At 41.2% G+C, this 12,618-nt stretch overlaps 1 protein-coding gene across 1 annotated transcript in view; it reads left to right on the top strand.

The window, feature by feature from the left end:
- Positions 1 to 12,618, top strand: part of cdkal1 (CDK5 regulatory subunit associated protein 1-like 1) — a 216,971-nt gene that overhangs the window by 81,003 nt on the left and 123,350 nt on the right. The gene's annotated exons all lie outside the window — the stretch shown is intronic.

Below are 12,618 nucleotides of genomic sequence, written 5' to 3'. Positions count from 1 at the left end.
ATAATCCCTGATCAGCTGATCTGAGGGAGTTCCCAGGCCTTTTATAGGGCGTTGTATGGTCAATAATATATCTAGGGGCATGGTTATGTAGAGCTTTAGAATGTAGCATCAACACTTGAAATGGACAGGCCGCCAATGAGGCCAGAATTGGTGTTATGTGATCTCTTCTTCTTGAACCAGTGATCAGTCAAACTGTAGGTTTTTGGGCCAGTTGAAGGCTTTGATGGAAGCTGTAGATTTGCTAGTATAGAGGGTGTTACAAAAGTCCACACATGACAAAACAAAAGCATGAACGACCCTATGTAAGTATGATGAAAAAACACTAAAAACTTGTATCTTGCCAGCTAGCATGCTCTCGGCTAGCTCTAGGTAGACAACCCGCTCTATTCTACAGCCACGTCTCTCAGTGATGGATAAGTAAACCTTTGCTCGTCTCTGTAATAATGAACGTTTGACTTTTTTTTTGATGATTCGACTGTGCTGAGCTCTCCATTGAATGCATGAGTCACTTTAAATGCCTCGTGGGAAACGGGTATGGGATCATAGTGTATGCTGGGACACTTGTGCTGCTGGTGGGTTTATGTGGGGACAGGGAATAACATTAGTGACACTGCATTGGTCTGAAATACTTCTCAAGTTTACTTTATACAGAAAAGGAACTATGAATGTTGGCTGTAAATATTATATTCTAAAATAAGAACCTTTTTTTTTCTTAATCTGCAGAGTGATTTTAGTCCTGACAGATAAACTGTCCGAACCATCCTCTTTCATCTAGTCAGTGAAAATCCTGAGCCTGGCAAAGAGTTTCACCTGGGACCACAATGAAAATTTAATTTCATGTTGGAATTGATTCACAATATTAGTTTCATTAAGGTGCATATTAATTCATTTGCACCTATTAAATCCAAATTAGATTGGCTCTTTTCCACCAAGTTAATTTTATACCCATTAAAAGTAAATTCAGCACAGCACAGTCCAGCTAGTCCTGAAATGCCCTCTGGCGTTGTATTAAAGGAACAATGTCAGGTTTCTCCTGGGCCATGAGCATAGCTATTTTGATTCATTTATCCTTGACACATTAATGAGAAAAGCCTGTCTATCTTTGAAGGTTCAGTACAAATGCAGCATGTTGCAGTAATGTTACTGAGTATATCAATGTAATAATAGCTTCCTTTTTGGGGTTTTCTTTGGATTCTTTCCCATCTACAGGGACAATTATCAACAAATTCCGGGGTTTAATGATGAACATTGAGCGATGTTTGATCATTTAAATTTACCCTGAATGTGTCCTGATGTTACGGATTATTGGTTATGTCTATATGGCAGCAGTTTATGTGCTACCCGGGGATGCCTTGCAAGCGTTTTTGAGTAGGTTGCAATTTATTTTTATTCGTAGTACTGGCTAGTTCAAACAATGCAATGAACAATGCCGTTCTGGTCCACTCATGCTGTGTCAGGCCAGCAAATGCTGCAGCATATGCTGCATGAGTGGCATATGCAGTGCTGGTCCACTCGTGCTTTGTCAAGTATGGTTCACGCATGTGGCGCGGCATATACCACATACGTTCTGGTCCAATAATGTGCTATGTCAGGCCGGTTCCATTCACATGCCGAGGCATATGCCACTCTGGTCCACTGTCTCAGTCCTGGTCCACTCGTGTGCTAGGTCAAATGCCAGTCTGGTCCACTTATGTGCTGCAGCATATTCTACATATGAGTGACGTATGCCGATCTGGTCCGCTAATGTGCTGTGGCATATGGTCCACTTGTGTGCTCTGTATGAGTGGAATATGCCATTCTGTACTACTCGTGCTATTCAATGCCGGCACATGCTGGGGCAGATGCCTAATAAGTGGCATGCTGTTGTGGTCCAGTCATTTTCTGTGTCAGGCCTGGTCCTCTATTGTCCCACAGTATGTCGGTCTGGTTCTCTCTTGCAGCTGTATTTGCTGGTCTGGTCCTCTCATGTAACCTGGCATATGCCACATATGAGTGGCGTGCTGTTCTGGTGCACTATTTTTTTTTTCTTTTGATTCATCTTTTTATCTGAAAACTTGTGGTTCACACAACTTTGAATCTTGAACTTGTCAGCTTTCAGTTGATACCAAGCTTAAAATTGGTAGGGATGCTCTGAAATATATTACTACCACCTACTTTGTTGCTTATTTAGTTTAATTTTAATCAGATGTAGCCTGTAACGTGTAAGTTAACCACAGTACCCTGAATGACATTTGGGGGCGCTGTGGAGCTATTCAGCAATTCCCATGCGCTGAATCACTTCCATATTTAAATTTCAGACGAGGCAAAATTTTGGGTGAAGTTTGGCGGGTTTTCGTTCATGTTGAAGCCCCCCAATAAGCAATTCATTGTGGTGAGGGAGAATAATAACTCCTTCAGTTTCGATAGGGTCATCGCTCCGAGGTCGGTGCTCAGGCCCTAATGAGCGCTTCCAGAAACAGTAACATTTCTGAGTTTTAACTGAAGATATGTCGTTTCTTGTATTTTCAAGCAATACAGGGTTTCAATGTTTTTTGAATCATCCCAATCTTTTTTTTTTTTAAACATTTTTTTTTCTTTTTTCAAAAGGTCTCAGCGTTAGGGAAATATGAGCTGTACAAGTTGTTAGCGTTAACACATTTTTTTAATAATAAAATGGATTTTAAATATATAAAAAAATATATAATCAAAGGCTTTTTCATACACAAAATGTTATCAAATTGAATATTCACTCTGAGTGACCTTGAAAATCTGGAAATCGTTATCTAGTATGTGAAAATGAAGTAACACTAAAGACGCGGTGTGCTAAGGTTTCAAAAGATTTAATTTCTTGTTTTTCAAGTTAGAGATTTAATTTTTATCTCCACTATAGAAATCTTTTTTATATGTTCTGTGCGGATAGAGCGATGAAGCAGTTCATAGAATAACTATTACCAGGACATTTTATTATATTTTTAGAAGGACTTCCCACAGAGGACTGTATCTTTTAACACTAGATTGAATCAGATGGGATTCTCATGGACTTCACCCAGCTCTTGCAGCTTACATTGAGTTTGTGCTCTTTCATTGCTTATTAAGCTGACGTTCCTTACACCAGCTTTTAGTTTAGGATTGTTCTTATTTAATATTCTCCTTAGCTTCTGATGTTAAAAGATCTGCCTGAGGGTAAGGACAGACTGAAAAAGACTTCATTGTGCATTTCTAATGCTCTGCTTTGTGTTGAAGTTTGAGAACACTTGATACTATTAGTAAAGCTTATGTGTGTATGTGTTTTGCCCCAGGCTACACTAACGGTCCCTTCTTGCACTTTGTGTATGTGTGTGTGTTGTTAGCGCCAGTAAAAAATCCCTTTGTGGACAAGTTGAATTGTGATGCTCAGTGTCATAAACAAAGAATTTACAATCACTCAGTCAGAACGGGTCATTACACTCGTGTGTGCGTTCGTCGTTGCGTCTGTTTTTGGGAACCATTGCCATTCGACTGCAGGCCTTTAAAAAAAAAAAAGCAAAAAAAAAAGCCCTTTGTTGCACTGAAAACAGCTCGCTTCATTTCATTATCTGTGGCTTCCCTCTTCTCTGTTTAGTCACTTTTTTGGCAATGAAAACTCTCTGTCGTTATTATTACGATGACTTAGAAGTCGGATGGTAATTATTCTCTCCTGCAGACCCAAACCAATACTCAACTTCTTCTTTCATAACTTGCAGACAGCCAGGTAGATGGGCCGACTCAGAGGGACTCTTCAGTGAAAATGTCCTTCTTGTTTTTTTCAGAGCTAGTTGAAGAAGTGTTGACACTTTGACTGCTCCTCCACTGTTTGATGGTTGGTCTTTTAGCTCTTAAAAAGTTCAATTGAATAACTTGTTTTGCCGAGATGGTGCCGCGGATGGTTACCACGGTAGTGCATCACATCCAGCATCCAGACGATCAGGACTGGCGCCCCCCAGAGTGTGTTCTCTCCCAACTGTTCTTCTCCCTCTACACCAATGACTGCACCTCAGGGGGACCCTTCTGTGAGACTCTTGAAGTTCTCAGATGACACCCCCCGTCATTGGTTTCTACCCAGTCCGGTGACGAGAGCTGTTCCACGGGAGGTGGAACAGCTGGCTCTCTGGTGAAGTCAGAACCATCTGGAGCTGAACCCACTCAATACTGTGGAAATGACAGTGGACTTCAGAAGTCTTTACATCAGAGAGAGCACAGTCTACCGAAGTTAAATTCATTGTGTGTAAAACATCCCTGGCCAATAAAGCTGATGATGAATGGTACATTAAACTGCTCTTGGTATAGATAGCACTCAATATGATAGATTATCAGAGAAACATCTTACACTGTTTGAGTTATTTCTTTCCAGCTTTAATAGAATTATTTGTCTTCATACTCCTTTTCTACCTCCTGCAAATAAGCGTCCTTCAAACGCTTGCAATGTTCAGCTTACTACAGGTCGACTAATAGACACGCTGACTTGTCTTCAGGAGAGACAAACATTGAAGGACTTAGCTCTTAGAGGTATTCAACAGTCCTGCTTTTTGTCACAGGAAAGAGGAAATTTCAAACCGTGAGTTACTGGCCTCACCCATCCAGGGAGTATAAAAGATAACCTTGAGGCCAACACAGTATTTTATCCTATTCACTGTGTTCAGCACCTTCTATTCATCCCTCTGCTTTCGTCTTTTTTCACCTTCTGACACTCAGTAAAATATTTATCTTCTTAAAGAAAAGCCAATTTAATCTCACCATTAAGCCATGTTGAATGTTTCATGATGTCATTGTTAGTGTTTTAAATATACTTTTAAAGCCTTTTAAACACTAATGTTTAGCATTCAGTACTCAAGATAAAAAGTATTAATCCGTTATCTTTTTTTTTTCTTTTCAATTCATTTCATTTCTGTTTGTCTGCAGCCATAAAGGATTTAAAAAGGCTCACAGACCTTTATCCCGGCTAAATCCTTGATTTTTACAATCACTCATATTAACTGTTGCAAAATACACACTCGCGTGCACACGCACACACCATGTAAAGAGGGAAATGTGTCTCAGTGCTTAGTGCACATTTTGAATGTGTTTCTGTTTGCTGACTGGCTGCTTGTATTTAAACTTCTCCATGCCCTCCACACTCTGACACAGTGGAATAACAAGTCTCATCAACCTCCCTGCTGACCTTTACAAAAGTTTGTGTTATCCATTGTGACCAAGGTGTAACATTTCTTGACTTCAAAGAGAAGTACGTTTGTGGTCACAGACTTCTTGTTAACGTGTTAAACTGTCTTTCTTCTGATCTACAGCTTGGTGTCCTTTTTAAACTGCTCCGATCATTTTAGATTGATGTTTTTTTTGTGTATAAAAAAGAGCTGTTTCAGCTCAAAACTTGATTTTATGTCTTACATATTTTTATTTAAAACAGAAAAACCAAACCTCTTTATCTCTAGTAATGTTGGATGCAATTAAAAGCGCAAACGTCTTCATCCCCCCAAAGTTTTTCTCAGTTTTGTAAAAGTGGTTCAATCCTCACTCTTCTTATTTTAATAACATCTTCATGCTTTTTTGGCATATGAATGACAGCCTTCTGCACCTCATAGTTGCATGTCTTGTTTTTTTTTTGTTTTGTTTTTTTTCCCTGCACCAATCAGCATGCATCAGAGCTTCCTCCACTGCTGGATTCTTTTCGAAGCGCACGTTGCAACAATTTCTGTTTGGAGATCAGTCAAGCTCAGCACATTCTGCTTTTTTCCCACCAGAGGCCTCGACATGGTGGAGTGTAAAAACATAGCTCAGCTCATTGGTGACAAAACTTTTCAACAAGGAATATCACTAAAGAATCGTTGTCACAACATGAATAACAGAGGCATCTTTTTTTTCTTCCCCCCAGTCAAAAGTCTCTGCTTGGAAGAGGAGTGCACTGAGAGAGAGAGAGAGAGAGAGAGAGAGAGAGAAAGGAAGTCATTAGCCGAGTAAAAAGCAAATTGAATCCGGCCTATGTGCTCTTTTGTAATTTGAATTTCTCTGGCAATTACAGTGTGAAAGTGAATAAGGCATAAGAGAATGAGGAGCTGCTTTTGCCTGTGATGCCATAGACGGTCACATGAGGAGTCTCTCTCCCCTTCTTTCTCTTCCACAACCAGTTTACCAAATAATCTAAACGTCTGTGTCTGCTGCTGCTGGAGACTCCCGTTCATGGGATATTTACTGCAGATAAGTTTTCCATATCACGTCGTCATCCTAAGAGCGAATACACAAGGCACATCATATTGCTCTACTTGACTGATTTTTCATTTTGTTTACTCGTTGGTCAATGATCTCATCTTTTCTTTTCGGTGTTGTTTTTCCTCCCCGTGGAGCAAAAGTGAAAACGCATGAAGCAACAGCAGCAACAGAAGGAGAAAATGTGCTGATGTGCTCCAGGAAAGTCGAGTAACAGAGGAGTGAAGAGTGTTTACACCAGGGCTTCTGATCACGTACATATGTGTGTAGGGTCGCGTGAATGCATGATTGCACAATAGACACAAGATCTCTTTTGATTTCGCACTTTAGCACACAGTCAGCACATACAAACACATTGCCCTTCACGGATTCCCATTTTCTTTTTCTATTTCCATCCTGAAACACACACGATCATATGCAGACACGCTCCCACTCCTTCATGCACACCCACGCACACGTACCTACACCTCCTCTAGCTATGTACCACGGTGGCCTTTCCCGCTGTTTATCAAACCAATGTATGGGTAGTTTTCAGCTCCACTGGTCTGAACATATTATTCCATTTCCCTCTTCCCCACTGCTTAACAACACAAACACATGCCTGACAAAAATCCACTCTCCTTCCTACTCACTCACCAGGAGAGACTTTGCTCCCCACAGTAAATCCAAAAGATTGATGTCTCTCCTTGGACAAAATGAGATTGTGTGTCATTACAAGGCATTACACTACAGAACCCCTGAGTAACTGAATTAGCCCAGTATGTCACAGGCAAGCACAGTTTACTCTCTCTCTCACACACACACACACACAAACAAACGCTTGTCTTACAGACCATTTGCCTAAACCAATTTTCGATATGTTTTCCTTCTAAGACGTAAATGGTCCATTGTCATCAGGACAGAACCAGACATTAGGCTTTTGTTTGTGTTTCTATGGAAGTTTGTATACATGCAATACAGCTGCTTTTTACAGTTGAACACCTTGTATTGGATTGGCACCTTACTGGAATCACTGGTAGCTACTGTAAGTTGAAGATGCTCATGTCTTTAATGGTTGGTTTCTTGTCATGACATGGTATGTTCTGCCAACAACTATCCCATTTTAGCACGTCTACATAAGCAGCTCCAAAAATCCAGCGAGTACACTGTTGCTTTTAAAGACGCATCGTAACGTACGTAGGCTGTATACTTTGCAAAGCCAGTTTCAGAAGGGCCACACATCATGTAACTTACAATGACAGGAGCTGAGAGGGGTGATTCAAGGCAGCCCGATGAAGTAGTTGTCTCTGACACTTTCTGCTCAGGTGATAAAGGTCAGTGGTGTCATCTCAAGTGTTTTTGAACCGGTCCATGTTAACATTACTTTACCACTGCTGTGCAGCTGTTGTACCGTGTTGGACTCCTGGGCTGACAGAGCTGTCAGCCGCCCGGCAGGAGAGACGCTGGGATTTTATAACTCCATGTAATTGAATCAGACCCCGCACTTCTTCTTCTCACAGTTTTTCTTCTTGTTCCGTGCTCTTATTTTAAATAAGAGGAAGTTCATTGACAAAATGATCAAACTGATGTTTACATTATTCTTCCTGTGACTTTGTGAACAGGGACTTTCCTATTCGGGGTGAAATGTCTGTGTTGGTGCATAGAAATGACATTCTGATTGGTGGCACATAAAAAGCCTCTGCGAGCTTGAGTAGTGTTGCAGATAACATTAGTTCTGACGAGTCTAGTGCATACATGTAATAGTAATGGTGTGAAGGGTCAGAAAGACAATAAAAAAAGTTATTTAACATTTATTCAGCACACATCTCTGCAGTACTCCCAATCTGCAGACAGCTTTTATAAAGGCTTAACGATTTAGAGAGAGAACTAGTAACACATCCTAGAGCTTCTGGATTCTTGAAAGCAGTGGAGAGGAGTGGGTGAGAAAGTCTGCCAACAAATCAACTGACCTGCAAGTCTAACTTCTGCTTACTATTTGTACCACTGGGTTTTTTTCCTAGTATGCCCAGTTTTTCATAATAAACAAACATCATAGCATTCTTTTCCATTAACAATGGACTCCCTGATCTGCGACAGAGCCTGTCTGGAGGTCTGTCTTTAGACAAAACAAGAAGTGGTGAAAACACTCACAGTCCCTACGTAGATGGTGGGGAGTTTCACACACACACATGCACGTGCTGTGCCCCTCTCTAGTCAAAACAACAAGCGGAGCTGCTGTAGTAGTTCCAGCAATCCAAGGTCAGCATGTGACACATCCAAAACACTCACTATCTCTGTGTTTCTCTCACAAACACACTCCCACACATGCACATCTTTTTCAATGTGCGGGATCCAAACACGATACTAAATGCCATAATCAAGAGGTCACACGCACACACACGCACACACGCACACACACACACACACACACACACACACACACACACACACACACACACACACACATACACACAGACTGCATTGAATACTGAGATGAATGTATCCCAGCTGCCTTAGGACACACACACACACACACACACACACACACACACACACACTAGCACAAGTGCAAACACACTAGCACAAGTGCAAACACATGCACATAAATCCAGTAAACAGATAAGAAAAGCTATACTCTGTGAGTAATGTTTCATGTACGTTTCTCTGTCTGACCAGAACTACTGTTGAAGAAGAGAGTAAACAAGTCTGTGACAAAGCAGCTGTTCCACTGTCCAAACCAAGCTGTTTCAGGTCAGAGGTTCCAGACGCTTGAACAGATTCTCTTGTTTTTGTGGTCTTACATTAATTGGCTCCTCGCTTGTCAATGGACCGTCTCTGAAAAGTCAATGAAACAGAAAAAGGTATAATATACCAAGAAGACGAACCTTAAGTGTGCATTTCAAGCAGGCCTGATGGATTGACCATCCCAACCTATCTGAAAGACTGTGTTGTTGTTCTTCTGTATTTCTGTTGTCTAATCTTTGTTTTTGTTTTTTTGTGCTGCAGAACAGGAACATGCTGTAAACCAGTTTTAACTGAGTCAGGCCAGTTTAACGGTCTTTAGTTATATAATTGTAATCTTTTCCTGTATCGTAATAACACATGAAATTAAAACTTAGAAAACATTGTAGTGTCAGCCTCTGTCACATTGTTTATATCACACATATTGTAGCTCTTTTAAGAGTCCATCAGTTTCCTTTTGTTGCTTTAGAAATGATAAATATGTCCTCTTACTTGTGTTAAAAATATAGAATAGCCTGATGCATGCCTTATTTTGAAATTTCGCCGGCTAGATCAAGCAATAACACACAGACATGCTTGCAAACACCTTTCACACTTGTCGTTAAATCTGTATTAGCTTAAAAATCAGCAGCATCCTTCTGGTTAGGAAGGTTCTTTACTGTCCTGGGGATTCAGTTACATTACTCAGTGAACTCTTCTTTTTTTTGTTCTGTTTTTGTTCAGCTTGACTCATAGGGTGATTTTTAGCTAACAGTTGTAGTGGGATCCTAAATCCCGGTCATTAGAGATTATAATACTCCGTATGAGATACAAAGTGCGAGGGAATACTGCTTTTGTCAGTGTCACGCAAAACCATCGGTGCACATGCAAATCTTTTTTGTTGAAAACTTTAACGCAGCCATCTCTCATGGCAGTGTATCAAGGGTAAACAAAGTTAGGCTGCCAACCTTTCCCTGAATAACCAATCATCCCCTATTCATTACTCCTAATAGGTCTTTACTCCATTGTGTCAGCGTTCTTTGTTCCTTGACTCCACATTATTTTACACGCTCCACTTTGACTTTGAGACGATACAAACGGTAAACTTACAGGCCCGGGCCTTTGTTCACTCATATAATAGCAGTTTTAAGATTTTGTTTGCTCATATACCCACTCCACCCCTCACTGCAGTCTCAACAATAAGTGCAGTGAATAATCTTGCTTCATAATTTGCAAAGTGCTCAGACTTCCCTGCTCAGTTTTTTGCTTTGTTTTCTTAATTGCATCTTCAAGCTCGCACAATGGGAACTACTGTGAACACACACATGCGCGCTCGCACACACACACACACACACACACACACACACACACACACACATGCGCGCTCACACACACACACACACACATCAACTCGAATGAACACATTTGCCCAATTTGTTTATGCATAGAGCAGATTTCTAATTAATGTGTAGACCCTAAATGCTTATCTGCCCAACTCTCCCCCAGTCTGCGTCTTTAAGCTTTTGCACACAGGGGGCCTCTCCGGCGTGAACTATACCGTGTGTGTGTGTGTGTGTGTGTGTGTGTGTGTGTGTGTGTGTGTGTGTGTGTGTGTGTGTGTGTGTGTGTGTGTGTGTGTGTGTGTGTGTGTGTGTGTGTGTGTGTGTGTGTGTGTGTGTGTGTGTGTGTGTGTGTGTGTGTGTGTGTGTGTGTGTGTGTGTGTGTGTGTGTGTGTGTGTGTGTGTAGGCGTGCAGGCGTGCATGTGTGTCAAGGGACGTTTTACAAATGTACAGAGAACCTCAGGGTTTTCCTTCCTTTGTTACCTTCCCAAGGCCACAACCACACAATAGCCTCCCTCTCTCATGCACACACACACACACACACACACACACACACACACACACACTAGGGAGGTTGCCTCTCTTATTGTAACACATTGATGAAGTACACTGCTGTCAGGTACAACTGCTACCTCTGTGGTTTAATTAACTGGTATGAAGCAGAAGGCGGAGAGGACAGAGACAAAGGAGGGTAAGGATGGAGGCTTGATAACTAGTACTTTATTTTAATTTCAGAATAATTCCCCCCCCTTTTTTTTTCCTATAGTAGTGTCCCGTCAATATAACAGCAAACATGTATGTGTGTGTTTCAAAACGAGTGACCCTGCCCCTCTCCTTCAGTCACTGTCAGTCTAAGGGTGCTGACTACATGTCGCAGTATATTTAGGCTGATGGAGGGGTCGGAACTGCTAATGCGTTGTTGTGATACTGGACAAATGTTCAGCGGCAGCACACTCACACAGACGCATAAACAATCACACACACAGAATAGATGCAAATACACACACACACACACGCATACACACACACAGGCCACTGACTGTCTCTTGAGATTAATGTCGGTGTGATCCACTCAGCTGGGCCTGATCACATTAAGATGGATGGACCCCCTAGTGGTATGTCTATCTGTGTGTGTATGTACATATATGTGTGTGTGTGCTTGCGCACGCACACACACAGGGCCCCATCTGTCTATGTTTTCTCCACAGCTAGGTCCTGTGACCTAGCTGCCATCTCTGGTGCCCTCATCCAGGATAAGCAATACCCTGAGAGGAAAAGATGGATGGATTCAATGCTGCCTCATCTTTTGTGTTTCATTTTTACCCATCAAGTATCATATTGATGTTCTGTTCTAAACATGTGAACGAGAGGAGTGTCGCTATAACAGTGAAAGTGAAATGTTTTATTTGTAGCAATAAAGAGTGTTTAGGAACTTTTGGACCTTCCAACGATGATCCCTGTCTGTGTGTTTTAATTTCGCTTGATAAGCACTCCCATTGCATTGAGGGGATAAGTGCTAATCTTCCTGGTGTAAATGCCTAAAAGTGGATGAATTTGAGTCACTTACAGAAGCACCTACAGTCTCGATCCCTTCACTGAGAAGTATCTCAAAGAAATCCCAGCAGCACTGTTTGTGTAAACTTTCTTTGTTAGACCTGCAAAGTACTTTTAGATTATGTCTAATATTTTTTTTCCCCACAGCCGCTGCTGCCAGATCTAGTGTGATGATAAATGTACTTGACCCTGGTTCCCTGAACTGACGCGTCTTATAAACAGGACGGCGATTGTGTCTGTGGTCAAGCAAGAATTCTACGATGTCCTGTTTTTGAGGACCTTCTGGGAAACCCCTGATAATCTCTATAAGTCTGTCACGGACTGATGCAGGGGTTTTTTTTTTTTCTGCCTGTGTTTAATTCAAACAGCCATACTAGCTTCCTTGGATAACAGCATTGGATGGTTATTTATCATTGGTAAGATGTTTTTGTCACAGCAGCTGAGTGTTTTGATTTCGCAGAAAAGCAATTTAAAAATTGTGACACATTTGGTCGAGAGCAAAAAGAGCCCTTTGATCTTCATTGTGTGTCAAAAGGTTACTTTAGTAACACTGCATTTGGAAATGGTCATGTTGTGTTGTGTTGTTAGTGAATATACTGTTGTCTTATTAGTTACACTTTTTTTTTTTTTTAAGTTTAAGGCTTTCATTGAAAACTCAACTTAGCATGCTTTGTTCCACGGATGGGATACATTTTGTGCTTTGCAAATTCTGTTAGTAAACATGATGCGATTAGTGTGGCTCCATCGGTAAATTAAATTCTGAAGTGTGGCAGTGCAAGATTTGCTCTTTGAGTTTTACAGTCACTTAACCCCCAGTTCATGCAGCTC

Source organism: Symphodus melops, assembly GCF_947650265.1.
Source record: "Symphodus melops genome assembly, chromosome: 5".
Lineage (NCBI taxonomy): Eukaryota > Metazoa > Chordata > Actinopteri > Labriformes > Labridae > Symphodus > Symphodus melops.
The sequence above is the reverse complement of the archived record's forward strand: the minus strand, read 5'-3'. Positions and strand labels throughout refer to the sequence as shown.